The sequence below is a fragment of the Balaenoptera ricei genome, chromosome 13, assembly GCF_028023285.1.
Source record: "Balaenoptera ricei isolate mBalRic1 chromosome 13, mBalRic1.hap2, whole genome shotgun sequence".
Taxonomy (NCBI): Eukaryota; Metazoa; Chordata; class Mammalia; order Artiodactyla; family Balaenopteridae; genus Balaenoptera; species Balaenoptera ricei.
The window spans coordinates 25,625,671-25,639,957 of NC_082651.1; the positions used below are offsets into that span (position 1 = coordinate 25,625,671).

The 14,287-nt window shown below is 39.0% G+C and overlaps 1 non-coding gene across 1 annotated transcript; it reads right to left on the reverse strand.

Moving 5' to 3' along the window:
- Positions 1–11,693: 11,693 nt before the first annotated feature.
- On the reverse strand, positions 11,694–11,766 carry TRNAE-UUC (transfer RNA glutamic acid (anticodon UUC)). The gene has a single exon. It is a non-coding gene; the product is annotated as a tRNA-Glu (tRNA).
- Positions 11,767–14,287: the final 2,521 nt, after the last annotated feature.

Genomic DNA, 14,287 nt, shown 5'->3' on the forward strand with positions numbered 1-14,287 from the left:
GCTTGAGTAAATCATCAAGCCTCAGAGAAATTGCTAAAATACAAGGAAGAAAATGAACTTTCCAGCTTACTTATTCAAACTCCTATACCTGCTTCAGATTAGATTAGGGATTTCTTGTCCTTAGACAAATTTAGGGGTTTTATTCCACGTTGAAGATAACCAGGCACAAATGTGTTATAAAACCATCTCAGGGTCTTGCACAACATACTTTATTTTGGCTATGAATTATACTCATTTCTTCATGAAGTTATGGCTTTCCAAGACATGATAGGTTTTAAAGTTAAATTTTTCATCACCCAACACAAAAATGCATATCTGGAGATGATTTACCACAGTGTTGATCTGTATGTGTATATATTATATATATATATATATATATATATATATATATATATATATATATATATATTTTTTTTTTTTACTCCATTATTACAAAAGTGACAGAACAATTTCTGGTGTATCTGACCTGGCTAAAGAGAAAGTCTTTGTTACTAATGTCCCTATATATTCTACCAGGACATTAGGTAAAATGCCAAGAAGCTTCTATCTTAATGTATTCTAGAAGTACTTTAATTAAAATGACACATAAACTGTGCCAAAGGGGGGAATATGTGATTTAACTAAACAAGTGTATGCGTAAAAGTTACACTTAAAAATCTGCTCAAGGAGATATAACCAATTTTAAATTAATTTTCCACTTTAAAATGAACTAGTTGAAAAGAACAGCGTATTTTATATTTAAAAAGATAACATTCCAATAAAGTAAGAAATTACACATACATAATATGCGTAATATGCATATACATATTTTAAATGTATACTGCTGTCTTTAATTAAAAGTAATGTGCCAATAAAATCTGGGAACAGTTGCTTTTCCCTGCAAGAGAATTGGGATGTAGTAATCTTTATCTATACAGGCTTGGGTAATTAATGTTTGCAAGTATTTTGAGTTCTTGCAATGATAATCTCCATAGAAAGATGAAACAGACATTTGAGGCTGAATAAACCACTTGGAAAGGCTGTCATAAAAACAAGTTCAACCACTAGGAAGAAAATGATACATTTGTGTGGCTTACCATCAAAGGAGGCTTCTAATCCATCACTCCCAAAGAAAAAAGAAATGCTGAAAAAGAAATAAAATTTTAAAAATATTTGCTTCACTACCATCTCATACCCTCCTAAAACACCAAGTCCCTACATCAGCCATTTTTTCGATCCATTCTAGTGAAATATTAAATTAAGAGAGGTGTCATAGGATTATTGTTAGCTGCTTAATCTTCAAGGGTGATCTTTTCCCAAAGGTGTCTGAATTTTATAAGAGGGTTATTTGAGATGCATTTAAAGCATTCTTCAGTATTCCTTTTAGAATAAAGATACTGGTCTTTAATGCTCTAATTCCAGGCATATAGAAAGTCTTGCCTTATTATTACTATTGTCTCATTATTACTGCCTGATTATTATGAGTGTTGGATAAAATAGTTATTGATATAAATGGCAGGTTATGAAGAGAGAGGATTTGTTGATCTTTTGACAATCATCTAAACAATGGGAACATCTTTTCCAAGCCAAGTTCTCCTACCCCATGTCATTACACTAATTCTAACATCTTTCCTAAATCAAATTCTTTCTATATGGAGAGAATATTTTGACAGAGAGAGCCTATAGTGTGTAGGATTTTAATAATAGATTACTGCCTGAAGAAGTAGAGCCCTCCCTGACTGTGTTTCAGATCTAGCCAAAGTCACTTATTACCAGACTCTATGGACACCCGAACTTACAATGAGTTTTCTGGCCCCAGGAGGATTTAGATAAACTCTGGATAAGTTCTGTTCTGTGAAATAAGCACTGAGTTGCTTAGCAGCAAAAAGGTTTCCCCTCTTAAACACCTCAGCTAACAACATTTCTGCAGGATTTATAAGGATGCAACAGGGTGAGGGTGCTAAGTGTCCCAGGGTGAGAGCAGTTTTTGTTAATCTTACATGAGGCTTAAGACTCTAAGTCCATTTTCAACCCCTTCTGAGTCCTTTCTTTTCTAAGCTCAAGGATGAAAGGGACCCTGCAGGTGGTTCTGCTCTTCCCTTCCTCTGTTGGTGTGCAGAGGTTTGCTGGGCAGGAAGCCACAAGCCCTCATTCTTAGTCAGTGGGTAATCAGAATATTATAGGCAACTTGATGCTGGATGCTGGAGTGGATTTAGAGTAAAATGGATTTTTTTCATTAATGCATTTCTGACTACTGCTTTCCACTCTGTTCAGAAGTAAAGTAAGTTCCCTTTCTTTTTAGAAGATCCACGCCTTGGAGATTCTATAAACATAGTTTTTAATTCAACTCCTGTGAAAGAATGGCAACATGTCTTTGAGTGAAATTTACACCTTTCAGAGGCACTATCTCTCCCCATTTGTCACTGCCTCCCTGAGTGTCATTAGCCTCCCCTGGATAGGAAAAAGTTTTGTACAAAGCCCCAAAAAGCTAAAAGTCCTTAGGTTTAAGGGCATTTGTTTATTGAGCCCATCTGACTCAGCAGTGATATATGTGCAGAGGAAGGCTTTCTTTGCCTGTCTTAGCTTTGAAGGAGTGTGATTTTTCTTTTCTACTCAAGTTCTATTCAGAAAGCAAAAGAAGCACATAATTCTCTGGTTGTCCCTTGCATCTCTCTGCTGTGTATTTCACAGGAAACCTCATTATGAAAATAAAAATATCATTTGTAATCTATTAAAATAGGCTTGGTTTGGTCAAAAGCCATGGTGAGGGAGGGTGGAATAAAAACTGCATCTTGAGGCAAAAAGGTCCATTTTGCTGTGCTACAGTGCAGAACATGCTGTCAATTGAATGAGACCAGAGCAATAAATTCTGGGGATTCTTGGGTGAAAGTATTTCTTATCACTCTTGGATTGAAAGGTTCATGGTATTTTACGGTTTTCTCCAGTTGCCTTGAATGATTAAAGAAAATGTCAAAGAACATTGGGCAGGAGGTGCCAAATCCTTCCACTGAGGCCTTTCCAATATATGATTGATGGATCCTGTCAAGGGGGCTGTCACGTAGTAAAGTACCAGCTACCACACAGAGAAGGTGTTTGGGGCTGTACAAACATTTTTTTTCCCCCAGCCCTTGGAAAAGGAGGAGAGATTGAGGATTAGCAGCATCCCATCACACACAGTATGACCCAGAAAGATCGAACTGAACACAGAAATGTTCTGGCCTTCTTTTCAGATCTTGCAGCGAAATAATTAAACCCATCATCAATTTCCATCTGCTTGGACTCTGACCCAAAAGTGAGAGTCAAATAGCAATCAATGCCCATTCCTCAATTACCCAGCATCACAGCATCACAAATAATTGTGATGACAAAAATTTTTATTTTCCAAGTGAGGAAGAAAACACTCCAAGAACCCTAACAACTACTACTGTGGAAGCCAAGCACATTCAATCACAAATAAGACATAATATTGTCTCCAGATCCCACTGGAAGAGATTCGGCTGACTTAAAACAAAACAGAACCAGATAAACAAAATACCTCCCCAACATAAGAGAAAGCTCACTGTTTACTAGCTGTGTGACTGTGTTCAACGTTGCTGTGCCTTTCTTTACTTATTGTCAAATGGGGATAAGAATATATCTATCTTTAGGTCATTTATGAGACCAAATGGGTACTTAAAACATTGCCCAGTGTCTAGCTATTTAAGCGTTAGCTGTTACCATTAACCTTCCATACTGAAGCATGTCAATGGGCTACTGTAGATACACACATAAATGATAGCCCAAGTCTATATTCATCCCTGACTAACTTACTCACTCCCCCACAACACTGCTGTATGAACTATCTGAACTCATCAATTGAACTTGATTTTCCTCACCTTCTAAATAAACTGACTACACATGAATCTGTTACATAGGGATGTGGTACAAATGACCACAGACTCTAATGATCCCTGGAATGACTGATGTGAAAATAAGTGCTAAATTCAAAACCTAACGTGACATATATGCTGACCCCAGCTCTTCTTGAAAAGATTAAAGTTGAAACATGAAGGGAATAATGTTTCCTAGATCATACTTTCATTGAGCTGCAGCTTCATGGATTACAAAATTAAGTAAAAACACCTGACTACAACAGGTCAGATTTTTTGTTGTTGTTTGCCATTTTTATTCTTTAAAAGTTTCTTAAGATTTTTCTGAACTGCAGGCTAAATAAATGTTAGCTTAGCCCCCATTGCTACTGCCTACCAAGGAATTCTCTGAATGACTAAGTGCCTCAGACACAATGAAAATGGATTTATGAGTTTTCCAGTGATCTACTATAGACAAATAAGGCTGTGCATCAGAGGGTCCTATTTAAAGCTAAGTTAATCAGCCAAAGAACAGTGCTAGAAGGAAAGGAAATGACAGAGGAGAGGAATGTAGAGGGTCTGTGCTTGGATGGGCAAGCAGCAGAAGGTAAACACTTGAAGGCCAGGCAGAGGGAAAATGCTCACCCTAAAGGTACTCTTCTTTGTACTAAATCACACCGCTGGAGATGGAATGAAAGGTGAGCCATGGGAAGCTAACCCAGCCAAGCATCCCACAGCTCCCAAGGTTACAGATACCTGTCAACAAGCACTGGTATTGAGGGCCACATCCCTTCAGAAAGGGATGTGGAAGGGTTCCTTCCAGATATTCTTTTTATTTGGGGTCTTAAAGTCAAACGTTATTGGACATTTCCCAGCAAATATGTTGATCAGTTCTAAAATACCTAATATCTTGTTCTTTGAAATACCTGGAAAGTTTTCTTACAGTTTAAAACTAGATAATAGTATGTAACACATTATTTAAAAAATATATATTATTTATAAGTTACCTGTACAGCCTTACTAATTGACGTGCCCTTTGTCTTTAATAACCATGGATCTTGGTGCATGAGGCTTAAGGAACAATGTCTAACGTCATGCACATACTCAGTTTATAGGTATATAGATACTAAAACTAAGGACTTCACAGCCAAGCAATGCAAAGAATTTGATGTTTGATGAAGGAATTATTACATAGACTTGTGCTTTCTTCCCTTTTTTTCCTTGTTTTTATTTAATGAGAAGTGTTTTAACCTAGGCACATAATGGCAATTGTATTCGTGCAGTGGGATGGGGAAAACTAATTGAGCAATGCCAGGCCTGAGAAAATTGGGATGTTCATTGGTTATATTTATATTTTCACCCTCTGTCTCCTTATTATCTGTGGTTCTTTGCTCCCCATTTCACTGCTATACTGTACTCTTATCCTCTCATATCTTTCCTCTTATCAAAACTGACTCTCAAAAAAATAATCTGATACCCATCAACATTAGGAATAACCAAAAAAAGTACTCCACTTGTTAGCCATTCTTTGAGAATAAGCATTTTGACAGACATCAAACCTTTAATATATAGAGGAAAGAACAAAGGCAAGGGTGCATTTTGTGGAGTTCATTACCTCTGTAGCTAAATGTCTTCAATGTATTTGAATCTACTCTGCATGTTATTATAAATAGAATAACATGGAGTATGCCCTCATACTATTTACAATCTTACAACAGAGACATAAATATGAATACAATGCAGCACTCAGATGTGAAAAACAAGAGAGGTATACAAAAGGCTATGAAGAAAAAGTAACTCACTCTCCCCAGGGAAGTTGGAACATGTCAGATTCTTGGTCTTAAAGGAAATGTCAGCATTTTTCCAGGTAAGGGGAAGAAAAGAATCATCCCTACAAAGGGAAAAGAATGTGAAAAAATGGTGGTGGAGGAGGGGCAATTGAAAACATGCCCTGTTTGAGAACTGGCCAAAAGAATTTCACAAGACCTTAAAATCACACACTTAGGTGAGTCCAGATGAGATCAGGTTTGTGAATATGTATATCGCTAGCAGGCTAACAATCATATTTACAAAAGAAATTGTAGTGGACTGTCTTGCTCATCACCTTATCACGTCACAGAACAGCACTGCCCCAGAATTGGTGATCTTGTCTTGAAGATTTTCAAGGGAAAGAGTCAACTACTTTTTCTGGCCAGCATATTCAGCATCTAACAAACCTTATTCTCAAGTACTGGGGAGGCTTAAAAAGGGGGATACAAATGTGAGAATTAGGCAAACAGTAAGCAATCGTCCATGGCTGAAATATGACTGCCTCTCCCGTCTGACTCACATTCTAGATGGTATCTGCCATCACCTTTGTCTCATTCATTTCCCACTATTTATTACTAAGGTCCTACTTTTCTTAATATTTTACACAAACGCTGTGTTTTCACTTGGATACTGTTAGAATTCTCCTGGGATGGTTGATAGTTGTTTCAATTACCAGCTCATTTCCTCAGCAGCTTGTGGCGATGGGAAGTGATCCATGCTATAGGAAGTTGCATTTTTCTCTGAATTTAGTGAAGTTTCTGCTTCAGAGAACAGGGCTTTCTGCCCTCCCCCTGAAGCCAAAAGCTCAGTCTCTCTGTACACCAGTGCTGAATCAAATCTCAGAGACAGAGTTTTGGGTGAAGTAGAAAAGAATAGCTTTATTGCTTTGCCAAGCAAAGGGGGACACAGTGGGCTTCTTCCCTTGTAAACCATGTGTCCCAACCTGGGAGGACTTGATGAGTTTTATAGCAATAGTTCAAGGGTGAGGCTGCTGACAAGATTAGGTTGTGTGCAGGGTCTCAGGTAGTTGGTCTCCTAATCTTGATGAGCTTCTCTCATCCCTTTAATCTTGCCTCAGGTGGTTTCTTAGCTGCTCCTGCCTTGATTAGCAACTGTGGGAATCTGCCCTTCGGAACACAGAGAAGGTCATGGAGGCTGAAGTCTTGCCTACAAGAAACGGGAGAAAAAGCCCTCCATGCCCAGGAACCCCACAGGGCCCCACTGGGTTTCACCCTTCCCTTTCTTCCTGCCCCTTTCCTCCTCCTCCTCTTTTTTCTTCTGCTTCAGCTTTTAATTTAGTTTGGCCTCCTCTACAAAAACGTGGAGGTTTCCTTTATAAAGATATGTACTGCTCACTTATTTAATATGGTTTCGTGTTTGTTCTTTGGTCTACTAGTGCACTCATTTCTGAATGTTGGTGATTTGTAGTTGCAAAAGGAATACTAAGTGTAATGTTCTTTGCATTATTTCCAGACCACCAGCACCATCCCTATCCCTCTGGTCATTTTACTTACCATTATAATTCCTGTTTGAAATCCTACCATCCTCTCTTTTCAAAGACAATCAAGATGACTTAGTAATTTGAAGAAATTGCTTAGTTTTGGGAATTTGATTTAATTTGAAGTATTATATAGAACACAATTCTCAACTGACTCTTTTGAATTCAGAAAACAAATGTATCAGTTTCTTTTCCCAGAATACATTTATTCTTTCCAAGTGAACTGAATTATAATTAGGCTAAACAACTAATTAAAAAGCATTTATTCATTTCCTACTGTGAAGGATACGCAGAAGCTTGAGATATGACCACTGTGGTCCCAATCTTGGTGGCACAGAAGGCTGGCAATGCTTACACATCTAGATCAAAGAGAGAGCAAATGAGTGCCCGTGTGGCACAGGCATAGGCAAAATTAGAGTTCAGGTACAGTGCTAAGTCTGAGTTGTTAACATATTTGTAATGTTTAGCCTTTTCCATGAAATGAAGGCATAGAACAGAGCTCACTTCAGAAATCCTTTCCATTCTCATGCACAGGAATGTGACATGAGAAGCATTGTGCCTTCTGGGAATGAGGTAACATTTGGGCCAGAGAACAGTTGCACGCTGAGCAGACCCTTTGAAAAATGTTGACGTTAGCACATCAGTACCTGTCTTTGAAGCCCAGCAAAGGTGCCAGACGTTGTTTGTGAGATAATCACTCTTAAAGTGCCTGGCATTTGTTTCTTGCACTAGACAACTGTACCACATGAACGTCCACAGTCAGAAGAGCAGAGACCACTGTGAAGATATATGTAAGAGGAAAGAAGGAGAGATGCCCAGAAATTTTATTATTGTAATTTGAGCCTGTTTTTTGAATAAATTCTTTTTCTTTTAATATGACAAAATAGGTGTTAAAGGTTTCATTAGAGCAGAATTTTATGTAATTCATTAATAAGCTGTCTTATGTGACAGCAGTTAGGTACAATTACAAAAATGCATTTTAATAATGATACTTAGTGTTTATGTAACATTTTGAATTCCAGAGTCATTTTGTATGTATTAATTTACTTAATCTAATAAACACCCCTTTTCAGGGGAGATGTGTAATGATTCTGATTTGTAAGGATCAGGGATTAGGGACAAGAGTGGTGATGAGCCCTCTCCTCAAGCCTCTTAAGTGAATTTATGTCCTGCCAATAATATAGTAGTAGTAGTTTTTGTTCAGTTCATCTCTTGTCAAACTCAATTTTGTGTGCCCAACGCACGGTGAGGCCAAACAAAATAAAACGTCGGAGTTTGGAGCAGAGAAAGATTTATTGCAAGTGCCATGCAAGTAGAATGGGGTGGCTCACGCTCAAAAGACCTGAATTCTCAGATGGGTTTCAGGGAAGAAGTTTTTATAGGCAAAATCGCAGGGGAGGACTGTGTAATCCTCCGCTGATTGGTTGGTGGTGAGGTAACAGAGTGGTGTTCCAGGAATCTCAATCATCAACCTTCTGGTTCCAACCAGTCTGGGGTCCACATGCTTGTGCTCAGCTTGAAGTTACCATCCTCAACAGGGGTGGAACCCTTAGTTCCTGTATAAGAACTCAGAGATTATAATCAGATTGTTATGCACTTTCCTGGGAGAGGAACCAATACCAGGTCCCATGATACACTATTGTTTCTTTCTGCATTCCCTCACTTCTCCAATTGCTAACTTTTTGGATCTGCCCTTTGGAACTCAGAGGAGGTCTAGGAGTCTGAAACCTTTTCCCTACAAACAAGAAATGGGAGACACAGAAAAGCCTTTGTATTACTTGGGAGGACCCCAAAGGATCTTACACAATTTCACATCCTCTTCCTAAGTTCAAAAGTTAGGAAGTTACATAATGCATAATGCCAAACTCTGAGACAAGGTTTTCTTTTCTATGTACTATGTTGTCAAATGAAAGGACAAATAATTTTCCAATTAAAAAGAGGAATGCAAACTCAGCAAACTACATACACATCATAAAATGTTGTGCAAGTATACAATATTGGCTCAGGAAAATTCTATCTAACTCCTTTGTACACTTGACATCCCACATGTTGCATCACAAAAATAATGATCTTGGAAATTCTCAGAGCTTGTGGTTGGTGTTAACTCCTGTGGCATAGTCCAGACACTGTCCAGCCAGTTAGCCAATACAGATTTTGGAAAGCTTCTACTGAGTGCTTAGTTGTATGTTCAATTCCAAGGGAAATACAGTATAAATCTAAAACATGGTTTTAAGGGCTTATGGGTTAGTTATGGAAAGATTAACCTTGATGGAAAAAGGAAATATTAAAATTGCATTTGATGAGAAGACCCAGGAACACTCAAATCTTGTCCTCAGGTTACACTTATCTATCACTGTGTAAAAAATCTTCCTAAAATCAAGTGGAGGAAAACAAGCATTTTACAATTTTTACACATTCTGTTAGGAATTTAGATAGAACATTGGGTGTGTGGGTTGCTTATGCTCCATAATGCCTGGAGCCATAGTATTGAATGCTGGGGATGACTCAAATTGTTGGAGACTGCAATGATCTGGAGGTTTCTTCACTCACATATCTCACATATCAAAACCCTCTAGGACAGGATTTAATACAGAGAATTAAGGATCTAAGGCAACCTTTGTAAAGACTTGGGAAAGAAATATCAGGGAAGCTACTGCTGGCTTTTAGGAAATCACAAGTATGGAAATGCCAAGGATGCTGCCGTCAATGATGGGGTGAGTGTTTAACGTGGTTCTATCCAGAGGCATCTAGAAGGACACAGAAGAAATATTTTCCTTCCTGACCAAAAAAGAATGAATGATGAGAACAGCAACAAGACAAAGCCATTTTGTTCCCAGCCCCTTTCTTGCTTCTTTGAGTCTAAGGGTAAGATGCCTGGGACTGTGACAGTCATCTCACAGCCTGGAGGGGAGACACCATTCACATACTGAGAATGGAGAAGCAAAGGGACTGTGCATCAACCTCTAATCTTCTGCCTCTATATTTATGTGAGATTAATCTGCTCCTATTTTTACCGAAGTAGTCTCGTATTTACAGCTGAACATATCTAGTTTGAAACATACACAAAAAGAAATGTTGACAGGTTTCTGTGATGGTAGCAATTAATCTTTGGATGGATCCATAGATTGAGAAGCTGCATATACAGAGGAGAGCAGCTTTCTCTGACTTCAGGAAGCTTACCACCATTTTGTGTCATGGCCATTTTACATCCTAATTTCTTCAACATATTTGACAATAACCACACAAATATGAGAAATCGAAGGTCTAAGTTACAATGTCCACGAAGTTAGGTAAATGCATTCCATTCTTCTCTTGAATGTTGGTGAACCTATGAGACAGAATGGAACCTGAAACCTGGGACCTGGGACCTGGGACCCTTGGCTGCAGTGCTTTCACCTGGACAAATGTCTCCTTGTCTCCTGGAGCAGCAAAATACAAAGAAACAATAAGGGACTAAAAACCACTGCATTCGTGAGCAGTTGGGGAAAATTATAAACAACAAGATACAAAAAGACCAAAAACCTAACTGCCACTTCTGAGGAGCCGGGAGCAAAAGCAGGGTACTGGGCATGCCCCCTGCACACAACATCACAAAGTGGTAGGAAATCACCTAAGCCATTCCTTTGGCCTGACCCCTGGACCCACCTCTACCATCACCCCATCTACCCACCCCCCCTTAGGGAGTGCTCGACCCCCTCAGGGAGTGAGCAAGGGAACTTGTTACTTGTTTTTGCTCCCTCCTGCTACAGCAAGGGTCCCAATAAAGCCTTGCTTGAATTTCTTGTCTGACCTCTTATCAATTTGTATTGATTAAGGAGACCAAGAACCCTGGTCGGTAACACCTACAAAAGGAAAAAGGAAAAAAAAAAACTTGTTTTTTTTACTGTCCCATTTACATGGTGTAAAATGTGAATACTCTGGATTTTTATTTGCCAGTCCAGCCACTCACAGAAACACAGATTTCTTGACCTTATTTTTAATCCAAACTCCTGGGGAAGGGCCACTGTTTAGTCAGGCCTCCTCTGAAACAGCGTGACTGAGACGGGGGAGCAGGTCAGCAGCGAGTTCCAGGAAGTGAGGTGAGAAGGGTGAGTAGCCAACCAGTAAGTGCCTCCATGAAGGAAGCTGTCTGAGTTAGGCCAAATATCATCTGGAAAGGCAGTGCCACTACCATTCAGCACAGGTAATGAGAAGAAGTAAAGATATACTCCTTGTGCTGTGGAATCTCCAAACAAGGTAAATTACCAGTGCAAGAAGGATGATGACAATAAGAGTGATACTGGAACACCAAGGACAAATGAAAAGACTCTTTTCTGCTTTCTAACAGCATCTAACACATCTACCTAGCATATGGATATTTCACTTATGATATGATATGATTTAGAACACCTCAATGTCTTCTGGCAAATTATCCCTCTGCCCTCTGACAGACATATTTCTTCAACTTATATCTTTATTCCCAAGGCTTAAATTTACTGAAGAAAGCAAGTACTTTATCCCAACATAAAAGCATGCACATAGTTAAATAATTTGGCACTACCCAGCTTGTGGGATTTTAGTTCCCTAACCAGGGATCGAACCTGGGCCCTCGGCAGTGAAAGCACAGAGTCCTAACCACTGGACCACTAGGGAATTCCCAATAATTTGTTTTTAAAAAGTCAAATATCTGGGCTTTACTTCTTGATTCAGTAGGTGAGGATGAGTTGAGGCTCAAGAGTCCAGTTGGTTCTGATACAAGTGACTTGAGCTCCATGGCTTTGTATTCTTTAGCGTGAATGAAGGTCCCAAGGACAAGTCTGCTAAGAAAGAAAGTGCCCCAAAGTTACGCAGTTCTGAAGGGTGAGAGGAAAGAGTAGAATAGTGTCAGGATAGGGGTGAGGGCAAGTCATGTAAAAGGAGATTGGTTTGCCAAGTGAATACTATTAAATCCACCACACGGATTTCCCAAAGGGATTTCCAAAGGCTAGAATATAATCTAGGGAGAAAATTTCTATTGCAAGTGGATTTGAAAATTGGGAGTTAAATGGAGGACTGTGTTTTATTATTTATCCAATATCTGACATTTTCAGTCACCTCTGCTCTAAATTATGAGATAGGTGGAAACGTCCTCTGCCCTGTGCCCAGCCCCATGGAATACTTTCAAGTAAAAAGTGGAGAACACTCAGTTAGGAGATGTGGACCAAGTGGGATTCATTGTGTCAGCTTGACGCAAACATGGGTGAAGGCCAGATATAGATTGGTGACTCACTCACATTTAGATGCAGTCTGAGTAAAATGTTTTCATTTCTGCATCATGGAAGCAAATTAGAAAGCTTTCACTCAAACCATGGAATTGAATTTCTTGCAACAAAAAAGTGACCTACCTCCTAGAACAGCTTTGAAAAGTCCCATTTTGACTTCTGCTTAGTTTCAAAATCTAACTTTATTTAACTCCAACATAGAAACAACCAGAATGATGATATTTTGCCTCTAGGTAATTCTATGCCCCTAAATGCATTTCATATAAGAAATAAGAATGAATTAAATGTGGTTAATCTTCAGTATTAAAAAATCTTTTCAAAATAGGCTTTAGATATTGCATATTCTTTTTAAAGGTGCTGAAATTGCATCCTGAATGTCTATACTTTAGGGGCTTAAATGATATCAGGAAAGTCTGTTACCCTGTATCTATAGCCATTTGCTCCATGAGTATTTATTTTGTAGAGGAAGCTTACCATTTTTTGCAAGCTTTCAGAAGAGGCAAGAATTAAAACATTAAGGATTTATACACTGCCTCCAGATATTTGTCATAAATTATCTTGTGATGTTCATGATGAAATCAGTTTACAGGAAAATTCTCCCTGACTTCAGATGTAATGTGAATGTTCCTGTACATCTTATACATAACAAAGGAGTCATCATAAGGCTTATGAAGATCAATGGATTCATGACCATCATCACAGCATCTGGAAGACAGGAGATGTAAATTTTTGTGACAGATTGTTCAAAATCCTTTTTGAACATCTTTATTGAGGTATCGTTGACATATAAAAATCACATAGGGACTTCCCTCGTGGCGCAGTGGTTAAGAATCTGCCTGCCAATGTAGGGGACGTGAGTTCCATCCTTGGTCCAGGAAGATCCAACATGCCACAGAGCAACTAAGCCTGTGCGCCCCAACTACTGAGCCTGCAAGCCACAACTACTGAGCCCACACACCACAACTACTGAAGCCCTCGTGCCTAGAGCCCATGCTCTGCAACAAGAGAAGTCACTGCAATGAGAAGCCTGCACACTGCAACAAAGAGTAACCCCCCGCTCGTCACAACTAGAGAAAGCCCGCATGCAGCGATGAAGACCCAATGCAGATAACAACAACAACAAAAGTCACATACATTTAAGGTGTACAACTTGATGTATTGATATGCATACACATTCTGAAATAATCATCATAATCAAGCAAATTAATATATTTATCACTTCTACACAGTTACTGTTATCAAATGGGGGTCCCGCTGCTCACCACTTGCAAAATCAACTACATACTTAAAAATGTTGGTAGAAAGGGAAGGTGCCTTTAATCATAATGCCAGCAACCTGGGGAGATGGTGGACTCAGCATCTCCCAAAAACCACCTCCAAAATTTGTGCTTGGCCATGAAACTTTTAAAGAGAAACAAGGACGTAATCTCAGTTAATCATTGAGATGGGGGTCAAAGTCGTCATCTCCCACTGTGTGCAACCTTGCGGACTCCTCGTGATCTTCCTCTGGATGTTATCTTGTTCACACAGTTTGGTCACACAGTTTGCTCAGGAGATTACTGAAGGGGAAGCTAGGGAAGAGGCCTGGTGATCTGTTAATTACTTATTCTTCATTTCTCCTTCTTTGATCTATGGAAAGAACTGAGAAGTTAGGCAAGGTATTATGGAATTAAAAGATTTGAAAGGTGTGCTTGGGCCGGAAATGAGTAGAGCATGGGGGTGCCTGGTTTAAAAATTAGTTACAATATAGCTTTGCTAAAGTGACAAGAAAAGGGGCTTCCTGTGAAGGAAGGAAGGTTTCCTGCTCAGGAAGTTTTCCTGAAAAATGCTGCTTGCATTCCCATTGTGTGTATATGTGTGTGTTGAGAAGATTTATTTTAAGATGTATTCTCTTAGCAAATTTCAAGTATACA